We start from the raw sequence: 21,536 nt of genomic DNA, 5'->3' as shown, positions 1-21,536 counted from the left end.
ACCATAGTCCTAGTTCTAGCCTCCTCTCTAGCCTATGGAAGACGGTAGGCCTCATCCCTATGCTGGATGGCTTGCACACTCTGAGCATTAGCGGCCCATGTCTCTACCTATGCTGCGTTCATATCTGCAACAACAATTTCCATCTGAGTCTAGAGAGCTCCCAATGCTGTATGAGTATTAGCAGTGTCCTAAAGAGCCACCCTAGATGTCTTTCTTATGCTTACACACATGCTTCTTTAGCCTTTGTTGTACTTCCCTAGCCTCCATGAGCTTGTTCACACAGATGTTATAAGACTCTTGCTAGACATAGCCGGCATCTTCTCAGGGATAAAACATCTGCATGACAGCGAATAAGGCACTCATAGTAGGACTCAAGCTCTGTACATGCTTATCATGGTCTCGTACCATAGAAACATGGTCATGCTATCTCCAAACTGCCGTAGCTAGCTCCACCCGAGGAATAGATCTCGCAGCACTGTTGGTGAGTGAATCACCATGCTGCTGACAAAGTGTGCTCAAGATCTCAAAGGCTACCACTTGAGCACCTTCCCAAGGGGTTCTTCCCCAAGACTCTACATTCCATCCTAGGTACTGCGGTGTCCGTGTACAAGCTATGATGGACACTTGCACCTCAAACCATGGTTCCTCCTGCACATGCGTCTGTGTCCAAAAGTATTGGGCTGGCTTAGTGTACCCCACAAAGTGCAACACTCTCCAGAGCAAGGCAGGTGTGCCAAAGATACCCAAGAACACCTTGTTCCCTTCCAGTGGGTAATAGGCTACCATCTACAGCAAAAATGGTGCAACTCTCATGAGAACAATGTTATAATAGAAAAAAGTTACTTAAACAAATAAGAAACTTATAAGGGGAGGCACAATGCAAGTATGTAATGAATGATTTATCATGATGCATGAACATTCCATACGCCCTCACAAACTTAGGAAAATTGAAACTTCTAGCGGCATACAAAGTGGCATACATACGTTCTCTCATAAATAACGTTACTAGTCAGGCTACATGTTTCGTTGTTAGCGTACCTACACAAGAATTTCATTTTAGCCCAGCTCCACAATTATATCTGCAGAAATGAACATTTGGGCTCTAGGTTGCAAGCTAAATACTTATATATATACACCTATATATCTATATATACCTCCATATCAAAGCTATCCAAAAGTAAATACGTCCTATATATACATATAATTATGCATATATAGCCGTATCAAAGCTAACCCACAATTAAATACCTCCATATATATATATGCGACATATATACTTTAGTATGAAAACTACCTCTCCCCTTTGACCACACACTCACATCTTGCAGGCATGCCACCCATCATCTTACCTTGGGCGTAGAGGCATTGGATCCATACATTACCACTCAAGTGAATGGCATCCACACAATAGCACACAGTATGGATGACAAAATTAAAAACCCCCATGTTAGTACTTATTTAGCCACCTAAAATCCTTAACTAGGCATAAGGAAAATGATCACTGGCACACTTTAGGTTCAAATTTCAGATTTGAACACCTATATATATATAACTATAAGTTGCCAAAAACTAGTTTTGGAGAGCAAAAACCTTTTTTTAAATACACATGTGGCAAATAATGTTAAATCTTGTTCCGATGCCAGCTGTGACAGAATCGACCAATTTATAGGACAAGTACAATGGCAACCACCGAAACGATCGCACTATCATACTTGAGCCCATATAAACCCGGTAGTCCATCGAGTACCATGAAGGGTCTCAATTCATCACCAACATACAACCAAGATCATACATGATTCAACATACATGCCACATATTACATAAAGTTCACAATTACCTCACCATACATCGGAGTACAATTAAAGTTATTAGAAACCAAGTTCAAATGAAGTAGTAGCGGAATCAAATATAGTTTGAAATGAACATCTCACTCCATAGTTCAAATACTTTGCTATTTTATGATCACAACCCACAAAAGCATCATAGAGGAGTTAATGAGAAGCACCTTGCCTAGGGCCTGCTCCTCATCCACGGTGGGACAGAAGCAGTTCTTACAATATCCATGATAGACTGTATTATCTGCAACAAGTGGGGAAATAAACCCTGAGTACAAGAAGATACTCAGCTAGACTTACCCATCATAAACCAAAAATAATGTGACTCCAAGGATCATGCAAGGCTTTATAAGTGGAGCTAGCTTGACAATATTTTGCATAAAAAGCCACTAATTCAACTATACATTTTAAAATTTGGGTATCAAGTTAATTATAGCTATGCACCTTTAGATTAACAATTAACTTGTGCCAAACATGTGATATATCATTATGTAGCATCACAATAATAACCATAGCCAGTGTAGAATTCCCATGTCCAATATAACCGTCAAATTCTATAGTCCATTTACTATGTTGCTGGGATTAGTCGAGTTTCTCACTATCCGGGACAGATGGTGATTTGAATTAGTTACAACTAGCTGGGAAGTTATTCCTAACACAAACCCACACTTCCCACATCGAGGTCATGTTGGGTCACCTTTGGTACAACTTAGGTACATATTTTGTGGGTTCGATCAGCGCCGCACAACCAAGGACAACTAGCTGCTAGGACATTTAGGCCCGACCTGCCCTTGGGCTCACGTCTGGACCTAATAAGGATAGTGTACAATAGTTTCTGGACCTAAGGATACTAAGCCTTAGACTTGTTCAAGATTTCATTAATGAAGTATACAGGGCACTGAACCTATAGGCGTGCCTGACTTCTTCTCGTTCGATGACATTGGCTGTACTAACGACACGGTTGGTTGCGGTGATGTAGACCAATAAAGTTTCACTAGGCTATGGTGATGTCATAACTAGAGGCATCATGAGGAATTGTTTGAGCTCATCAAAGGCCTTGTCAGTTTTAGGCGTCCAAGTGAACTTCCCCGAAGCTTTGAGCAGCTTGAAGAAAGGTAAACCCTTTTCCCCAATCAGGATATGAAACGGCTTAAAGCCACCATGCATCCTGTTAGCTTCTAGACATCATTTACGTAGGTCGATAGTTTCATCTTGGTGACTGCTTCTATCTTTTTTGGGTTTGCTTCAATGCCGTGGTGGCTAACAACATTGCCTAGGAGTATACTAGATGGAACACCGAATATGCACTTAGTGGGATTCAGCTTCCATTGGAATTTCTTTAGGTTATAGAAGGTTTCTTCGAGGTCAGCGATGAGGTTATTGGTAGCATTAGACTAAACCACCACATCATTGATGTAGGCCTCGACATTCTTACCAATTTGCTCATGGAGGCATCATTGCATAGCCCTCTGGTAGGTGGCGCCAGCATTTTTTGCCCAAAGGACATGGTAGTGTAGCAATAGGCACCAAAGGTTGTGATGAATGAAGTCTTGATATGGTCTTCCTCCTTTAAGGAGATCTGGTGATTACCAGAATAGCAATCGAGAAAGCACAAGAGCTCACAACTGGCTATTGAATCTATGACCTCGTTAATGCAAGGTAAGCCATAGGGGTCTTTAGGGCAGTGCTTGTTGAGATCAGTGTAATCAATGCACATTCTCCATTTATTATTCTTTTTTCATACAAGGACCAGATTGGCGAGCCACTTTGGGTGATACTCCTCTTTAATAAAATCGGCTACTAAGAGCCTTGTTATTTCTACCCTAATGGCCTCCTTTTTTGTCTTGCATGAATCATTGTAGCTTTTGCTTGATTGGTTTAGCGGTCGGTGAGACATTTAAGGAGTGCTCGATCAGCTCCCAAGGAATGCCAGGCATGTTCATAGGTTTCCATGCAAACACATTGATGTTTCTGCGGAAGAAGCTGATTTAGTGCGTCTTCCTATTTGGGGTCGAGATTGGCTTTGATCCGGGCCATCCTGCTTCTGTCACCGATCACGAGCTCAATCTCCTTTGTGTCTTTGGACTTAGTCATAGACCGAGGTGGCTCCTAAGTCAGGATAGCCTACTCCTCTGCTAGGATCTTCTTGGAGTCGGTGACGCAAACCTCCATTTTGGCTGAGAGGTCCATTGCTTCAGCGATGGCGATTCCTTCTCGTTCGTAGCCATAGGCAATGGAGATGTTGGCATGTAGGGTTTGAATGCCTTGCTCCGTTGGGATCTTCAACACCATGTAGACATAATGGGGCACAACCATGAACTTGGCGAGAGCTAGTTGGCCAAGGATGGCATGGTAGGCGGTGTTGAAGTCTGCCATAAAGAAGTTCACGTAATCAGTACGGAAGTGGTCGACGGTGCCAAACTGGATTGGCAAGGTGATCTACCCCAAAGGTTGGGAGCTCTGCAAGGTATAATACCCCAAAAAGGAGAATCAATAGGGCTGAGATCATCCTTTGTGAGGCCTAACTCAATTAGGGCTCTAGCAAAGAGGATATTGAGGGAACTCCCACCATCGATGAGGACCTTCTTGAACCTCACATTGTGGATGGTTGGATCCAGCACGAGTGGGAAATGCCTAGGGTATGGGATATCTACCCACTGGTCGGCCCTACTAAACATGATAGGATGCTTCGACCAGTCTAGATATTTGGGATCGGCGATCATGTTGTACTTGATGATCGACATGACCTACCGAGTGGTGAGCTTCTACTGGTGTTTGCTCTTAGAGGCGGCGCGTCCTCCAAAAATTGTGGTGATGGTCTTGTTGGCATCTTGGGCAGTTGGTCATGCGCCCTTAAGATGCTCCTCCCCTTTGCCATCGTCTAACTTATCATCCTTGTGCATTTGCCATTTCTGCTCCTCATCGTGGAAAGCATTAGCCATGCCATGGCATTATTGCATGGAGTGCTTGCTATTCTTGTGAATTAGGCATGGACCTTCAAGGAGTTCTTTGTAGGCAGCATTGAAATTTCGCTTAGTACATGGCTACTCAACATTGTTGATGGAGTTTCCCGGTCGGTGGCGATAGGGCTATGCAGCCCTTGATCCCTCTGGCCGATCAGCTTCTTCGGAGTCTCCGTATGAGTTTGCAACCTTGAGTTCACCAATGGTCTAGGACCTCTTGCGGTAAATTTTGGAGCATATCTCCTGATGGTGATGGAGTCCTCTGGTGAAAGCAGAGATGGCCTCACTGTATAGCCAATTCACAGGTGGCCACATCCAATTCTGGATGTCATTGACTTGGGCCTAAGCTGCTTTGAGCAGAGCATGAATCTTGAGTATCTCTATCATTTGTGGGAGCCAAGCCAACTCGTGTGTGGCCACAGCTAGATTGGTGCTCGACGTCTACTCCACTCGTTGATTGTCCACCATGAGAAACTCTTGTTGGAGATTATGGGCAAGAGGCGACGGGCCACCTCTAACGGCTTGGGTGACGTTTTCTACTTCTTCATTGCAATGTTGTTGATGATCAGTGTTTTTGGCTTTGCGCTCATGGTGCTGGACACTGGTCTCTCCATCGATAGCAATGCTATCATGGCCAACCATGAAAAACTCTCTCCCCAAACTTGGAGGGAAAGATGGGCAGCTATTGGCAGAGGCCTCAGAGTAAGGCTTAGGACTTTCCTCCAAGATGGTTGGAGCATTTCATCCAAAAGATCTATTCAGATTTTCACCATGTTTACCATTGGGGTAGGCTGGTCGGCCTCAAGGAAGTTGATCTGATAGAGGTCATTGACATGGCTGCACTCGGCATGGTCAGCGAAAAGATGGTGCATGGCATCCTGATAGATCAGACCCACACCCACCGCCTAAAAGAATAGGGCTTTGGCATGCTCTCCATCGAGGCGAGGAGTGGTCAGAGTTGAACAGTATGCCCTTTCAGAGTTGCCGTGATCACTAGATCAGAATCGGGCTGCCTTGAATGAAGTGGCCAAGAAGGTCGCTCAGTTGTAGCGGCTTGGTGATCTTGGAGTATGGGAAATTCCTTGCTCGCTCTAGATTGATCTAAGACCAAACCCATGAGGAGCTGACATTCTGCTAAGTGGTCTGTGACTCAATCGATGGATGCGATCAGATCATCATTACTGATGAATCTCCTAACCCAGCAGCAGGGCAGCAGGATTGGAAATGTCGTTGCAAGTGTTAGCGCGATTGGCATAGGGTGATCCTACATTGCTTCCACAATCTCCCCATTGCTGTTGGGGCCAATGATCCAAGTCATGGATCCAACCGTGAAGATCTAGCTTGGCTTGGGAGAGGCCATGGTGCTTAGGAAAGTGACCATCTAGTTGGCCATGGAATCAACACGCATACCCCCTATCTGGCATGCCACTATCGATGAAATCTAGTCGGTAGTCTACCGAGGGGTATACCCATAGTAGTAGATGATCGGTGGAGGTGCACGTAATAGGAACCTGGTTGGTGACACAAGGCACAGAGACAACAGTTTAGACAGGTTTAGGCCGTCTGATTGGTGTAATACCCTACGTATGTGTCTTTGGTTAATTGTATTGAATATGAGATGAATTCGAGGGCAAGTCCCTACCCGCCTTATATAGTCTAGGGGGTAGGGTTACAAGTTGATTTAGGCCAAGATCTATTCAGGTTATATAGTAAGTATTTACAAGGAATACGATATCTATCATATCTGAAAAGATCTTCCTTTACCACCAAGATGTCTTCTGATTGCCTTGCAGTGCACACCGACTAGAATTGGGCACCCTAGGCCTTGATCTTATGGGCTGGACCTCCCCTGGCAGTGTGGCCCATGTCCATTGCATGTGGGTATCTGGGGTTATACCCCCCACAAGCTCCCAACACTTCCTTACTACCATCTAGAGTGTGCACTCTAAAAAATGTGGCTCGGCCTGAGTTGAGCTACTCTACTTCACGGTCGAAACGAGTTATTTGGCCAGCTAAGTGAGAGGCATGCATTCAGTATCGACAGAAGCACCAACAATGGTATGGTCCTTAATTGACATGAATGGGACCAACATAGCAAAACCAACACCATTGGACATAAGTTCCCTCTCGGTCTCCACTTAATAACACCCCATGGTTATTTTCCACTGATAGCAAATATAGCTAACCGAGCTCCGGTATCCACCTATATCTTATAGGTGATAGGCAATCATCCGACTTCTACCGGTCTAAGCTTGGCTAAGCATATGTTCGATCCTAGACCTACATAGAGTTCAAGGTATATTTTTGGACAAGGTAGTTCTATGCATCATGTGTTTCCAACCAAATCTTATAATGTAATGCATCAATCATAAAGGACTCAAGTGATATTTATAAAAACATAGGAGGCTTAGAATGCTCCGGGGCTTGCCTATCAGAAAGGAGGTAGGCCTATGATCAGGGCACTCTAGTAATTCCTCAGGAGCCTGCTCCTCACTCTTGGGGGCTACCTTCTATGGTCCCTCCTCATTCTCCTCCTCCTTTGCCTCAAACTCCTAAGAGTGTGATTCCTTCTAGGCGATCCTATATGCATGAGCGCAAAATATGATACAAGAATGCACTAGGTAATGATATGGATGATATGATATGATGTATAAACATAAATGTCCTTCACAACAAGGTATTAGGGTGATAACAAGATTAACTTCTTTTACTGAGTAGGTGTATATCTCTTCTCTAGTAATTAAACAAACATCCATTTAAAGCATTTTCTATACTACAAGACATCAGCTACTTGTTTTCACCATAACTAGAGTTTTATACACCCAAATAACATGATCTTGGACATTCTGGAAGCTTATAGAATTTCCTACAACTTTCCTGTAATCATCTTCAGGTGATTCAGTAGGTATCTAGGTCAAACAATTCAATCTTTCAGATCTAGTCTAGAGGACAAGAAAATCTGGTAGCAGACTTCTAACAGCTATAACTCTTAAACCATTAGGCCTATGACAATGAAATTTTAGCACAAGCTATATGAGAAAGTTATCTACATCTTTTTTATTAGCAAGTTTCACAGAAGAGGTCATTATCATCATGAATTTGTCAACACAATAGAAACTACTCATGCAACCATTTAGTTGAATTATAAAGCAATAATTAACTAGCTGCCTATAACTGAATTACTTCTAAGCCTAATTAATAACATTAACAGATCATATGCATCACAAGCACCATAGAAAACATCATGGCTAAGCCCAACTAATTTATTTATATACATTTATTAATTTCCTTATATAATAAGGTGATTTGAAGGATAAAAATTTCCAATGCTCAATAAATTCTGAGAAAATTACAGTAGCTTACATATGACCCTAGTAGTCTACTATACAAATCTCATGCCATTTGGATTAGTACATCCACCTCTAGAAAAATGATAAGTTGCATAGGCTTATTTTAGCACAAATAGTTTAGCCTAGTGAAAAGTGTCAAACAACATATTTCATATTTTTCTTACTCTCATCCTAGCATAAGAACATTGTGTAGAAATTTGCATGATCATAAGTTTTGTATTTTACCGCAATTAATTTCACCAGAAACTAGCATTTAATTAAAGTGAAATAGAAAGACCATATTCCAAGTATGCCTACTATAGGATTTAGTATTTTTCCTAGCTAGAGCATGGAAACATAAGGCCATCAAAATTGGAATCACAATTTTAGCACTTCCCTAGCTCAAGTTATGCATTTTACAAGATAGAAACAAATTTAAAAGCACTTATCTAGCTCAATTTAATTCTCCAAGAAAAATATCCCAAATAGTAGGTTTCATATTTTTATCAAATAGTACACTACAAGATGAATCCAACAAAATTTGGTTCACCCAAATTGTACAATCCTAGCTCAATTATCAATTTTTGAAGTTTGCATTCAAATCTATGAAAATAAATCAAGAAAATCATTTCAACTCTGACTGACAGTTGGGCCCCGCGGTCAACAGGGTCCCATGCATCAGTGACACCAGCGCATAGTGTAGCCTTTGACCAGCAAGAACTCACCATTGATGAGGTCACCGGCGATGAGGTCTTGACCGTCGTGCTCCCCACGACACCCCTGCTTCGAATGGTACCCATGTTTAACTTGGAGGTTCACCGGAGCGACCTCACCAGCGACCATGGCAGCTCGGCTGCAATGTGCGATAGCGGACCCACCATCTTTGGTGATGTCACAGTTAGGTAAGCATGACTATAGATTCTACTAACCCTAGCGGAGCTCTTCGGTGTAGATTGAGCTACTATGGCACCATGGTGAGCTCTAGATACGTGCATGGCGGCACGGCGGTGCACAGCGCACATGGCGGTGCTTACCGTTCTGACATGACAGTGGTGGGTGATGGGTCTCCATCATAGGAGAAGGTGCTAGGTTTCATGGTGGCTTAGAAATGAACATAGGAGGGGGAGGATGGGATCAAGCGAGGGCCAGCTACGGCAACCTTGAGCTCAGCGGCTATGGCAGGCGCGCTCAGGTGCGACGGCGTGTTCTCATGCGATGCTGACTGGTAGCGATTAAACTGGCTACGACATGAGCTTTTGTGACCTAAGGTGACAACAAACCATGGGAGAAGGAGGTAGGAGGAGCAGTAGAGAGGGCTAGCCATGGCGAGCTCAGAGCTGGGCGGCGTTCCACGGCCATGGCAGTGATGATGACGTAAAATGTGGCTTTACCTCATCTCAGATGGTGGCACTAGCGGGTCAAGGAGGTAGAGCGGCTCACGGTGGAGTTGTGGGCAAGGTGGATTGGGTGGTGGTGCTACGTGGGTAGGGAGTGCTGCTGGTGGAGCTCAGCAATGGCGACGGCGGCCCTTGACTTTTTTGCTGTGGGCACAAGAGCGAGCAAGACAATGCGAGAGCGAGTGAGGGGAGCGACTGAGGGTAGGGATGTGCGGCGGCCTCTTTAGCAGTGTGCCCGGCCATGATGTGGCCTAGCCTTGGTGTGTGCACAAGCATCATCCAAGCATTGCCTCTACCAACCAGGCCTAGCTTCCTCTGGCGATATCATCATTGTGCTGGAAGGTTAGTTTGGGAGGTTTCCTAATTTATCTCCTCCCAACCAACCATAGAAGTAGTATATAAGAAGGGGGAGAGCTCCATTCACAACACACACCATACTTGAATTCTCTCTCTCCCGCACTTGTATCTTTTTACTATTTTTAGTAGTTCTATTTGGAGCAAGGGAAGAAGCTTCATTGGAGAGCTTGTACTTTGGACTATCCTTGGTATGAATAATATTAAGGATTCTTCTATGTTTTTGCTCTCATATTATCAATATAGCTATGCTTATGAAATAGAGCTAAGTTCTTATGTTATTAGATTAGCATATAGAACTTTATGCTTAATCCTTCATACAACATACATGTTTAGACCAAGAGCTAAGTTGAGGTGATGAGTTCTACTTTAAGTTAGTTTTGGTCATTGTTTTCTTGCTGGTTCCTCATTCATGTAACGACCTGAGTTTGTTGCAACCTAGGCAACCATTTTGATTTATCAAAAGGAGTCAGTCACCTACCATCATTGAAGACTTGCACCATGAAATGCAACACTCAACATCGAGAACATCCACTAAATGACTTAGTAAATTCAGCAAAGACAGGGAATACTAGGACCGTCCGCTAGTACACCGGACCATCCTGATAAGAGTCAGGGCAGAACAGAGCTAAGTGGAAATTAAGTTGTTTCCTATTTATGGACTTGGACCCACATGTCAGCACAAGTTGAGAAACTTCACCAGCTGAAGGAGCACCCTATAACTAACCCTCTCACCAATCCACTCATTTGCAAACACCCTCTCTATCTACCACTCAAGAACAAGGAAGAACCCTAGAACTAGAGAGAGAAAGGAATGAAGAGAAGATTGAAGGAGGAAAATAGGAAGAAGAAGAGGAGCATCAGCACCTCCCCATGGACTCCATGAACCTCTTCAACATAGTCATGGTGAGCTCAAGAGAGTAGCTCCCATTTTTGTGGATTTCCCCCAAAGTAGTTAATGTGTGGTTTTGATGAAGGTTGGAGATGATGGAAGCTTGGATGGAAGGAGAGTTGGATCTTCAATCTTCAGGCTATGGAAGCTCTTGATCTTGGAGCCAAGGATTCCATCTCAATCTCAAGGTTTATCTCTCATCTCATGAGTTCTGGTTTAATCCCAAAGCCTTGAGCCACACTTATTGAAACTAGCTTATAACCCAACCATAGTGAGCCTAGTAAGCTACCTAAACTACCATAGGAATGTTTGTCATAGGCAAGATGCACAACTCCACAAATATAAGCTTGAAGCCTAGGATTTCCTTGGAGCATAGGTTCTTTCGCTCGTGTGACAAAGTGTCCATCCAACTGACCGAGTATCCATCAATCCATAGGAAACCACTAAGGAACCTTATCCCCTGTCAGCTTAGCATAGCGAAGCATCCGCCACCCATGGTTGAGTATCTGTTGAATTATAGAGAGCAGTAACCCAACAACCCGAGAACACCCAGTTCATACCGTAGCATCCGTTGATTGACCAGACTATCCAATGTGGATAGAGAACCCTAGAAATGCATAAATCCCAAACCTATCAGAGTCTCTGTGAACTCCATGGAGCGTCTGTCGATCAGTACAAAGCTAGACTAGAGACAACCAATCTTGGTATCTAGCACAGCAGAGTGTCTATCGATAGAACAGAGTGTCCGCTAGTCATAAGAAGAGTGAGCTAGCTTAAGGAACCTACTTGAGTAACCAACCTACAACCAAGAGAGCTTGGTCATACACAATGCAGTAGTAGAGCCATAATTAGATGTTGCTCCTTATGTTCTAAGGTAGTAACCTAATCCTATCCACCCATGTTCCTCCTGATCATTCTGATCATCGATGTATCCCTTATATGATCTTCCATATCCTTTCAGGAATGTGTGTGAGTCTTCGTCATTAGCTTCTAGATGTCTAGACGGCAACACCATTGGGTAGGCACCCCACTATTATAAACCCTACTTTGGATACTTATCAAGTTGCATTATGAGTCATGCATTACATGTAGTCTTGGATAATGATCACTCTTATACTACACCTAGAGTAGACTAATAACCGGTAGAGGCCTCTCATCTAAATAATGGGAATGGGAACGCTTAATGCTTATTGCTTAGTTGCATGGGCAATGGTAGAAGTCGAGCTTGAGAAGGGAACTCATACTCGGGCATGTAGGATGTTACACCTGGATAATTAACTACTAAAACCAATGAGGGTACAACTTGACTTCCCTAACTAATCTAGCTAAGGACTAATATCCCTAATATGATAATCTTGATGATAACATGGATATCTTGGTCATGCAAGGGGTAGGTCATCGTGAGAGTGGGATCTTAGGTGACATAGCTCATGGAGCAGTAAGGACCGTGTATTGGGATACATAAGTCCGAGTAACCACCCATACAGACCACATGTCGCGAATGAGGTTGATAAGCCAAGTAACTAGTTGTGACCTATTTATCCATGAAACTAGCAAGGGGGGTGGCATCGATCGGGAATGTCTGGGACATTGACCATGCACCCGCTTGAACCTTTCATGTGACACTTGGGTCGAATTAGGGAAAGGTTGGAGACATGAGGAAACCCTTATCTCTAGTGCATGAGATATGGAGGTCCATCCTGTTCTTCCATGTGGGTATAGTTGTACACCTCTATAGAGTCTTGAAAGCCTGGAGTCCGTCGAGATGGAACTATTTGGTTGTTCATTCTTTCTATACCCATGGTAGCATGAATAATGGACTATGAGCACTTTGTTATAATGATGAATACCTTTACTTCTATGTTGGGCATAGCATGTCATATTCCTAATGAACATCATTGCTTTCTGCACTTGTACAAATGCCCGATAATTACCCAATGCATCCACCAAATATTATATGTTGGAATTAAGTCCTGCGAGTATGCAATGAAATCATGGTGCAACTGTTAAGTTGTTTTGTAGGAACATTGTAGATCGATGGAGGTTGAGTCTCCATCACCGCTGCCTAGTAGCACTAGGGAAGGGTGACCCCGAGTATGCTACATGTTAACTCCATAGTCTTGTTCGAGCGACCTTGAGTGATTACTTTAGAATGGATTTTGGATATTGTCCATTGGTTGGACCGGATCACATAATTTATGTAAACTCTATCTTGTAACCTTTTCTGTATAAGTTTTTTGAGCATTATCCATTAGACTGTGTTAGTTTGGTATGTGAACTGCTGTGAAGAGGAGTTGCTTAGTGCGCTCTTGGGGCCACGTGATGTTGTTTTGCTTAAATTGAGCATGTCAAGTGATGACACTCTATTTAGGTGAAGTATCACGATGGGCACTCCACAAACATAGTATCGGAGGAATGGATGGCTTCCATGCACAATCAACCTACTAAACTCTCACTGACTAATGTGTAGTGTTCAAGGAATTTGAGTAAAACTTGGAATTCTACCAACCTAGGGTTGAACACTAGAAGTTAGTGGTAACCCTCTTCTGATTAGTTTGCTCTAGCCAATCACCTATGTCAACTAGAATGTTAATCATCCAAGCATTTTCAAAAACAAAAGGAGTTTGGAAAGGTTTGTGAACATCAACCCAGGGTAGGAATAGTAGGATGCCCCAAGTGAGAAGTGATCTACCATAGTTGCCTTACGCGTAGTATGTCTCGGTGGTAAAATAGCTTGAGAGAACGTTAGCGATCCCTATCTCTCTTATCCTTGGAGGCCTATCTACCGTAGAGCAAAAGAAGTTTAGAGAATCCCAACCTTGTCATGAAGGACATGTCAACCACGACATGGTACCAACATGAGTGCCCTCAGCATTGAGTCTTAGGAGCCATTAACAAAAAAAGTTTGGTTTGGACACAACAGACATAAAACATGGTCATCAGAGCCTCCCACTGATCCAGCAGATGGTAGTTGAGTAAAATTGTCAACCTTGAGCTCCATGATGGCGAGAAGCACCATGACCATGATTCCTATGCCAATCACGATGACCAGTAGACCCAGCAAGGGAAGCACCTATAGAAAGTAGATGAGTAGCTTTGGTCAAAGGAATAGGAGTTCTACCTATAGAAGACAAGCCTCGAGACCTACTCAAGAATGTGGGATCTCTTGAAACATGGTAAATGGTATCGATTAGAACCCAAGAGGAATGGAAGACTAGGAGATTACCTACAACAATGGAGCTGGAAGCAGAAGCATCCCCATACATCCTTAGCAAAGGCAGCACCATTGCAGGCGGCACCGGATGGCTGTAGAGAATGACCTCAGATGGGACCAATCCTACACAAGTGCTCATAAGCAGTGAAAGGCCAAAACATTGTTCCAAGTAAAGCTGAAATGAGGACTGTATAGTATGAAGGAAAGGTGAAAATAGAGGACATACTTGGGAAATGGAGCCTTGGAATCCCTAGCACCATTGGAGACGAGTCTCGTGACAAGTAACGCTCCTGACCGGAAAATCGTATGTAAACCCCATGAATGACCTCACAAGCACCACAAAAGTCCCTGATGGTGTGCAACACAAGGGCCATGATGTATGGCTAGAGGATCTGCAGAGCATCCAAGTTCTTCTTACATTCTAGCATCTGATTCACCATCTAGTCTAGCATGTTGAGAGGTTTGCCAGACAGCACAGCATTGACTATCTCCATGGAAGGCCACTCCATAGCACGATCATCCCACCCAACTGTAGGCATAATGGTATGCCTTAGGATCTCAAGAATCACCTTAGGAAGTCTCCCCAAGTTTCCCTAAGGACCATACTTAGTTGTCTCAGGATAGCGAAAGCAAGCTACGTCATCAGCTCTCAACTTTGGAAGATGGGAAACTAATTTGCCCCATTTTATACCATGATAGCTCAACTACACCATAGCCACAAGATTTTTAAAGGTAGCCTTGAACTTGGATGTGCCAATCATCCAAACGAGCTTCTCCTTATTGGCATGGACCTCCAACATGGCATAGAACTACTGAATGATAGCCTCATTCTAGTCCTATAGGAACCCCAAGACATTTGACTAGCCCATAGCTTTGAGAGAAGCAACTAGACTGTTCATATAATAGAAGATCTCAAGACAGGGCTAGCTCAGCCACTGTTGTTTAGTATGCATTGGCCTCATATCGATGCCACAACGATACAACCTTTACTGACTGAAGGTCTCAAAGAAGGGAGTCAGAGAATCCCTTGCTTGTCCAAAGTGCCTGGACAATGCTGACTTGCTGAACTTAGCTACAACCTAGTAATAGCAATCCCTTAGAATAGTAGCCATGTCCATTGGGAAGATTCCATCATCGTCACTCTCATCCAAAACAACCAACCTAGATGCCCTCTCCACCCAATTGCTTGGACCCACACCAGACCTGCAGCAAACAAAGGAATCGAGGATTAATGACATGTAGATACCCAAAAAAAGCCAGAGCTAAGTGATCCAAGGAAGACCAACTATAGCCGGTTAGAAGGGAATCAGAACAAATAAGGAAGGAACAAATCTTGAGAAAAAATGAATACAAGTGCAATAGCCTAGTAGCAATATAACCTACAGCGTGTATACAAGCTATACCATGTGAGTAAGGAACATCTACAAGTTTGGGTAAAGATTAAAGTAAGTCAGGACTCAGTGCCAGATAGGTACTGATGGAGTATCCATCATGCCCATGGATCATCTGATATGCAACAGAGAGAAGACTTAATCCTACTAGAAGAGTAATTTGTCAGCACTGGAGCATTCCGTTAGATTGTCAGAACATTCCATCAAACTCTAGAAAAGAAATAGAGAAACAATAGTAGCTATCGACTAACCCTCGGAATGTGCGTGGATCATACGGACTATCTGCCAAGACCTTAAGCAATATGAATATATCCGTCAGTGAGTGACATGTGTTATTGGAACTCTCCGCTAACCCAACGGATTGTCCGATGAAGTCGCAAACAAGAACTATGAGCACTATGACTGCAAGGACTAAGAACCCTAGAATCTTCTTAGTCAAGCAACATCACTTCACCAAGGCAGCACAAATGAACCACCAAAAGTACCTTCTCAACACCCTAAGCTGAATTGATGCTAACCCTAACCAATGCATGGATTCTAGTAACCCTAACTTAGAACCAAGGTAGAAGAGAAGTGCAAGGGAGAAACAACGAGTAAAACCTACCTCCCCATAATGAAAGTCACACGTGGAAGCTTGGGAACCACCCGCAAGTAGCTGGAGCACATGCTTGGAATCAGAGATGATGCAGGTGGCGATGGCATGGGCGACAGCGATGTGGTCGAGGAGAAAAAGGAAGGAATGTGACCCCACTATCACCTGTCAGTCTATTTATAGCCTGACTGATGGAGAGTCCGCCAACAACACAGACCATCCATCAATTAGATAGCTAAACCATGGAGATGGTGTTAAGTTTCCTAGAACCACTAGATCAACTGATAAGTGAACTGGGTTGTCCACCAGGAAGCAGAATGCCCTTAAGGTTTGAGTTTTATGGAAATCAGAGGAACAATTAGAATTCTAATGCTAGATGAACCCCACCTACTGTGAAGGATACCCTCCAAGTACACTAGAAGGAAGAGTATTCCTACAACTCAAAGATCTTGGAGAACAATAACTCCCTCTCTAATTGGTAATTCTTGAGAAGGAAAGGCCTATGGTAAGCAAGAGTATGGGGCATGACACATAGATAAAAAACCCAAACTTTCCCCAAGTGTAATTCCCAGTAGTACCTCAGGAAAGCTCGAGGATGAGCTTTTTCTAAGGCAGGGAGAGCTGTAATGACCCTAGTTCATTGCAACCTAGGCAACCATTTTGATTTATAAAAAGGAGTTAGTCACCAACCATCAGTGAAGCCTTGCACCGTGAAACACAACACTCGACATCGAGAACATCCATTCAATGACTTAGTCAATTCAGTAAAGATAGGGAATACTGAACCATCCACTAGTACACTAGACCATCCTGTAACACCCTAGGTGTTAGCCTTGCACAATTTGACTTGCATAGCATGAGCATGAGCATCAAGCATTCATATTTAAGCTTTTACATTTGAAACATGTGATTGAAACATATGAAACATGCTTGTTATTTTATGTTTCTTTGTATATATGCATATGATCATGAGTGAATACATGTAAATGGTTGATGTATGTCACTAAAATATATTAGCTACACTTAGGTTAACAAATGGAACATTGTTCATGAAGATCACTTTTCATGATCAAGTACTTAAGTGATGCTATGTGTTGACCTAAAAAGCTTTATGAGCAACTAATGTATGAAATGATTATGTGACCTTGAAAATAGCTTAAACATGTTTAGAAGATCATTATGAACAACTTTGGTATTCATGGTTAGGGGTAATTTGGTCACTAAGCCATAGTTTAAGTGTATACCATCATTTGAATGTAGCATGTTTGACCAAGTTTGAACTATGTGATAGAGACCTTGCATGGATGTGGTCATTAAAGCAAAGTTGTAGTATTTGAGTAGGGCAACAACTTTAATTTTTGGGTCATAGACTAGTTTAGCTCCTAACATGCTTGAATTGGACTCACAAAAATCACAATTCGCTGTTTTTAAGCACTTACAAAATTTTTACAAGTGTTTGCGCTGACAGTTCTGACACGCTCACCTTTGAGCTGATTTTTCTCCTCGACCTTTGAGAATTGGGTCTTGATCATTTAAGAAGATTTGTAGGTGGTATGTAGGTCTACCACTTTGGTTTAGATTGTAGGCGCTAATTCTTCATGGTTTCAAAGATCAAGCTTCATGAATTAGCGCTGTCAGGCTCAGGTTCGGTGCTAATGACTGAATTGATTCAACCTTCAGTGGTCGACTGACGCCAGTGTTTGGCCACCGCGTGGAGGAAACGAAAGCCACGCATCGCTGGTGCTCTACCTAGCGTGGCCACGCTGGGCTAGAGCAGGTCTTTATCACCCCCAGCGTCAGCCCATTACGCCTGCACTCGCATTTCAGTTTTCTAGCCTCCTCCTTCACCTCAGCGCAGCCACCATAGCAGCCGCCATAGCACTAAGCTTCCACCGTCGCCATTCCTGGCACTGGCTAGCTCCACCTCGCCCATTCGCCACCGCAACCACTCCACCATCACTCCCGAGACTCGTCGCGCCCGCCCGTGCTCACTGACCGCGCCCGTTAAGCCGCCGTACCACACACAACCTCATCGGTGCTCTGCTGCCGAGCCTCGTCACCATGGCTAGGATGCCTCTGTCCACCATTCCCAGTGTTAGCTTGTGCGCTAGGTTCGCCAGGGTTAGTAGATGCTCATCCGAGCTTTATCTTGAGTCACCGTGGTCACCGCAGGCGTAGCGCCGTCGACCCGCACTGCCAAGCCGCCATGGCCGCCGCCATTGCCCTTTGCGTCGTAGATCAGTCCACCTAGCTATCCTAGCGTGTGCGCTAGGTTGAGGGGTTCATAGTAGTCGAGGTTCCATCGCCGGAGATGTCACCATCGGTGAACACCAGCTAACCCGCGTCGAACAGCGCCGCCTCCCCTATTTTTGGTCGCTGACGCGTGGGTCCGTCTGACCGTTGTACCCTGTCTATCAGTGACTCAGTTCAGAAAAAGCTTGTCCATTTATTCCTGTTTTTGTATGCAACTTTGAAAATTTATAAGTTGAGCTATAGACATCCAAAATTTGTGAACCAAATTTTGTAGTGTTCCTTAGGAAGTGTAGTATTTATGAAAAATATGATATTAGCTTTTGTAGTAGAGTTTCTGGAAGATTTAAAATGAAACTTGAAATGTGTTGTTAAATATATGTAAAGTTGTTTAATTTATATCTAGAGTTCCTATGCTCCAAAAATTATGAAATTTATGTGGTGAGCTGTCCTTGATAGGTACAAGCTCTGGTAAAAATTTGATAATCGGTGCATGAACAGATTTTAAGTTATAGATTTTCCCTTTATAATTAGGTGATCCTTGTATGAATTTTTATAAATTATTTATGAATCCAATATTTATGAAATTTATTGGAGGTTGTCCTAGTACCATATGGATGCTAAGAAAAATATAAAATCTATTGTTTGACACTTTTCACCAGGGTTTTCTATTTATGCTATTTTAAGCCTTTCTGCCTTGTCATTTTTGCATAGGATGTTTTACTTGGTAAAATAGCATGAAACTTTTAGAGTAGTCTATTGGTAGCACTAGTAAGTCATTGTAAATTTCTGAGAATTTATGATGTACATTTAGTATATGTTTATTATTTAACCTAAGTATCTAAATAAAATAATAAAGGCATTTAAATAAATAGTTTGGGATTTACCATTATGTTTTCTTGAGTATATTTGGTATTCTTGAACTATTGGTAAACTTGGTGTTGTCAAAATTTGAATGATTACATGTAGTAGAAATATTGTTGCTTTATAATTTGGGTGAAAGGGTTTTTGGACAGATTCTGTGATTTGGTATGTTGCTTAGTAAAAATGACATTTGCTGTAAAAATTGTTAATAACAAAGTTGTAGAGAACTTCGTCATTTATCTTGTGTTAAAATTTAGAGCAATAGGCCAAAGGGTTTAGGAGTTACAGCTGTTTAAAGTTAGTATCCCGAAATGCTTGCTCTCTGGAATTTCTGGACAGCACTGGATTGATTATCTGTTTTGGTTAAGATAAAGTGTGAATTAGCTTTTGGTGATTAAATAAGAGCTGTAGACAATTTTATAATCTTTCCAGAAAGTTCAAGATAACAGCATTTGGATAAGTAGAACTCCAGTTATGAGTAAAACAAGTAGCTACTATTTTGTAGTGTAGTAAATGAATTGTTGAAGTGTTTGATTTAGTAATTAAGAAGAGATATGCACATACTCAGTAAAATGTGATACACTTGTTATTACTTTAACAACATGCTGTTAAGAATACTTACAAGGATGCATTCTTCATGTAGCATCGTACTATACTTGTTGGCATGTATGCATTCGTAATATCTTATGCCATATTCATGCATCTAGGATCGACAGAGGAGATAACGTTGCTGGAGTTCAACAAAGGAGAGGAAGGGGACCAGCAGGAGATTCCTCAAGCCGCAGCTCCCGAAGAAGAGGAGCAGATCCCTGAAGAGCTTCCAGAGTGCCCTGACCACCACCCCACTTCCTTTCTGAAAGGCAAGCCCTAGAGCATTCTAAGTCTCCTAGTGTTTTACAAAATATTATTCGAGTCCTTTATGATTGATGCATTAGGTTATAAGAGTTGTTTGAAAACACTTGATGCATAGAACTACCTTGTCTAGATATATACACCTTTAACCCTGTGTAGGTCCAGGATCGAATATATGCTTAGCCATGCTTAGACTGGTAGAAGTCGGGTGATTTCCTATCACCTGCGAGATATAGGTGGATACTGCAGCATGGTTGGCTATATTTGCTATCATGGAAAAGAACCATGGGGTAAAAGTAAATCAAGGACGGGCAGAGTTTATGCATAGGTTGACTCATGTGATTTCGTCTGTGCCGATTAAGGACCGTACTGTTGTTGGCACTGTTTGACAAGATTGAACGCATGCCTATGACTTAGTTGGCCGGATAACTCATTCCGACCATGAAGCCGAGTAGCTCAACTCAGGCCAAGCCCCACTCTATAAAAGTGCGCACTCTAGATGGTAGTAAGGATGTGTGGGGAGCCAGACTAAGGCCAATGGCAGGCTAGGCCTGAACGTCCTGGCATTTGGTTGTCCCTGATTGTGCAGCGCTGGGCAAACCCATGAAATGTGTACTTGAGTTGTACCAAAGGTGACCTAAGGTGATCGTTGATCTGGTCTGCTTGGGTTTGTGTTAGGAATAAATTCCTAGCTGGTTGAAATCGATTTGAATCACCGTCTCTCCTGGATAGTGAGAAACTTGGCTAGTACCAATATTGTAGTAACTGTATTATGGAACATGATGGTTCGGATAAACATGGAATTACAATACCTACTATGGTTACTATTGTATGCTCTTAAAATGATACACCACATGTTTGGCATAGGATAGTTGCTAATTTAGAGATGGATAGTCATAATTAACTTGATAATAGAATTATAATTGCATATTGAGTTAATTGCTTTTTATGCAAAATGTTGTCAAGCTATCTCCACTTATACAGCCTTGCATGATCCTTGGAGTCATTTTATTTCTAGTTTATGACAGGTAAGTCTAGCTGAGTACCTTCTCGTACTTAGGGTTTTATTTCCCATTATTGCAGATGGCACTATGTATCATGGTTATTGCAAGAGTTGCTTCTATCCCACTATGGATGAGGAGTAAGCCTTGGGCAGGCTTCTTTATTAATCCTTCTACATGCTTTTGTGGACTAGTGATCGTATGTTGGCACTGTATTAAACTATGTTGGCAAATGCTACTTTCAAACTTAATTTGCTTCCATTTTTATCCATTAAACTTGGTTTGTAATAACTTTGTTTCATACTCTGATGATGGAAATGTATCTATGAACTTTATGTAATATATGACATGTATGTTGAATCATGTACGATCTTGGTTGTTGTAAATCGTTTACCGAGACCCATCGGGGTACTCGATGGACTACCGGGTTTATATGGGTTCAAGTATGATAGTGCGACCGCTTACGGGCTGCCATTGTACTTGTAATCTTATAAATTGGTCAGTTCTGCAACAGCTTGGTGGCTGCGCTGAGGCGAAGGAGGAGGCTAGAAAACTAAAATGTGAGCACGGGCGTAATGGGCGGACGCTAGGGGTGATAAAGA

This window comes from Miscanthus floridulus, chromosome 6 (assembly GCF_019320115.1).
Source record: "Miscanthus floridulus cultivar M001 chromosome 6, ASM1932011v1, whole genome shotgun sequence".
NCBI classification, from domain to species: Eukaryota; Viridiplantae; Streptophyta; class Magnoliopsida; order Poales; family Poaceae; genus Miscanthus; species Miscanthus floridulus.
The sequence above is the reverse complement of the archived record's forward strand: the minus strand, read 5'-3'. Positions refer to the sequence as shown.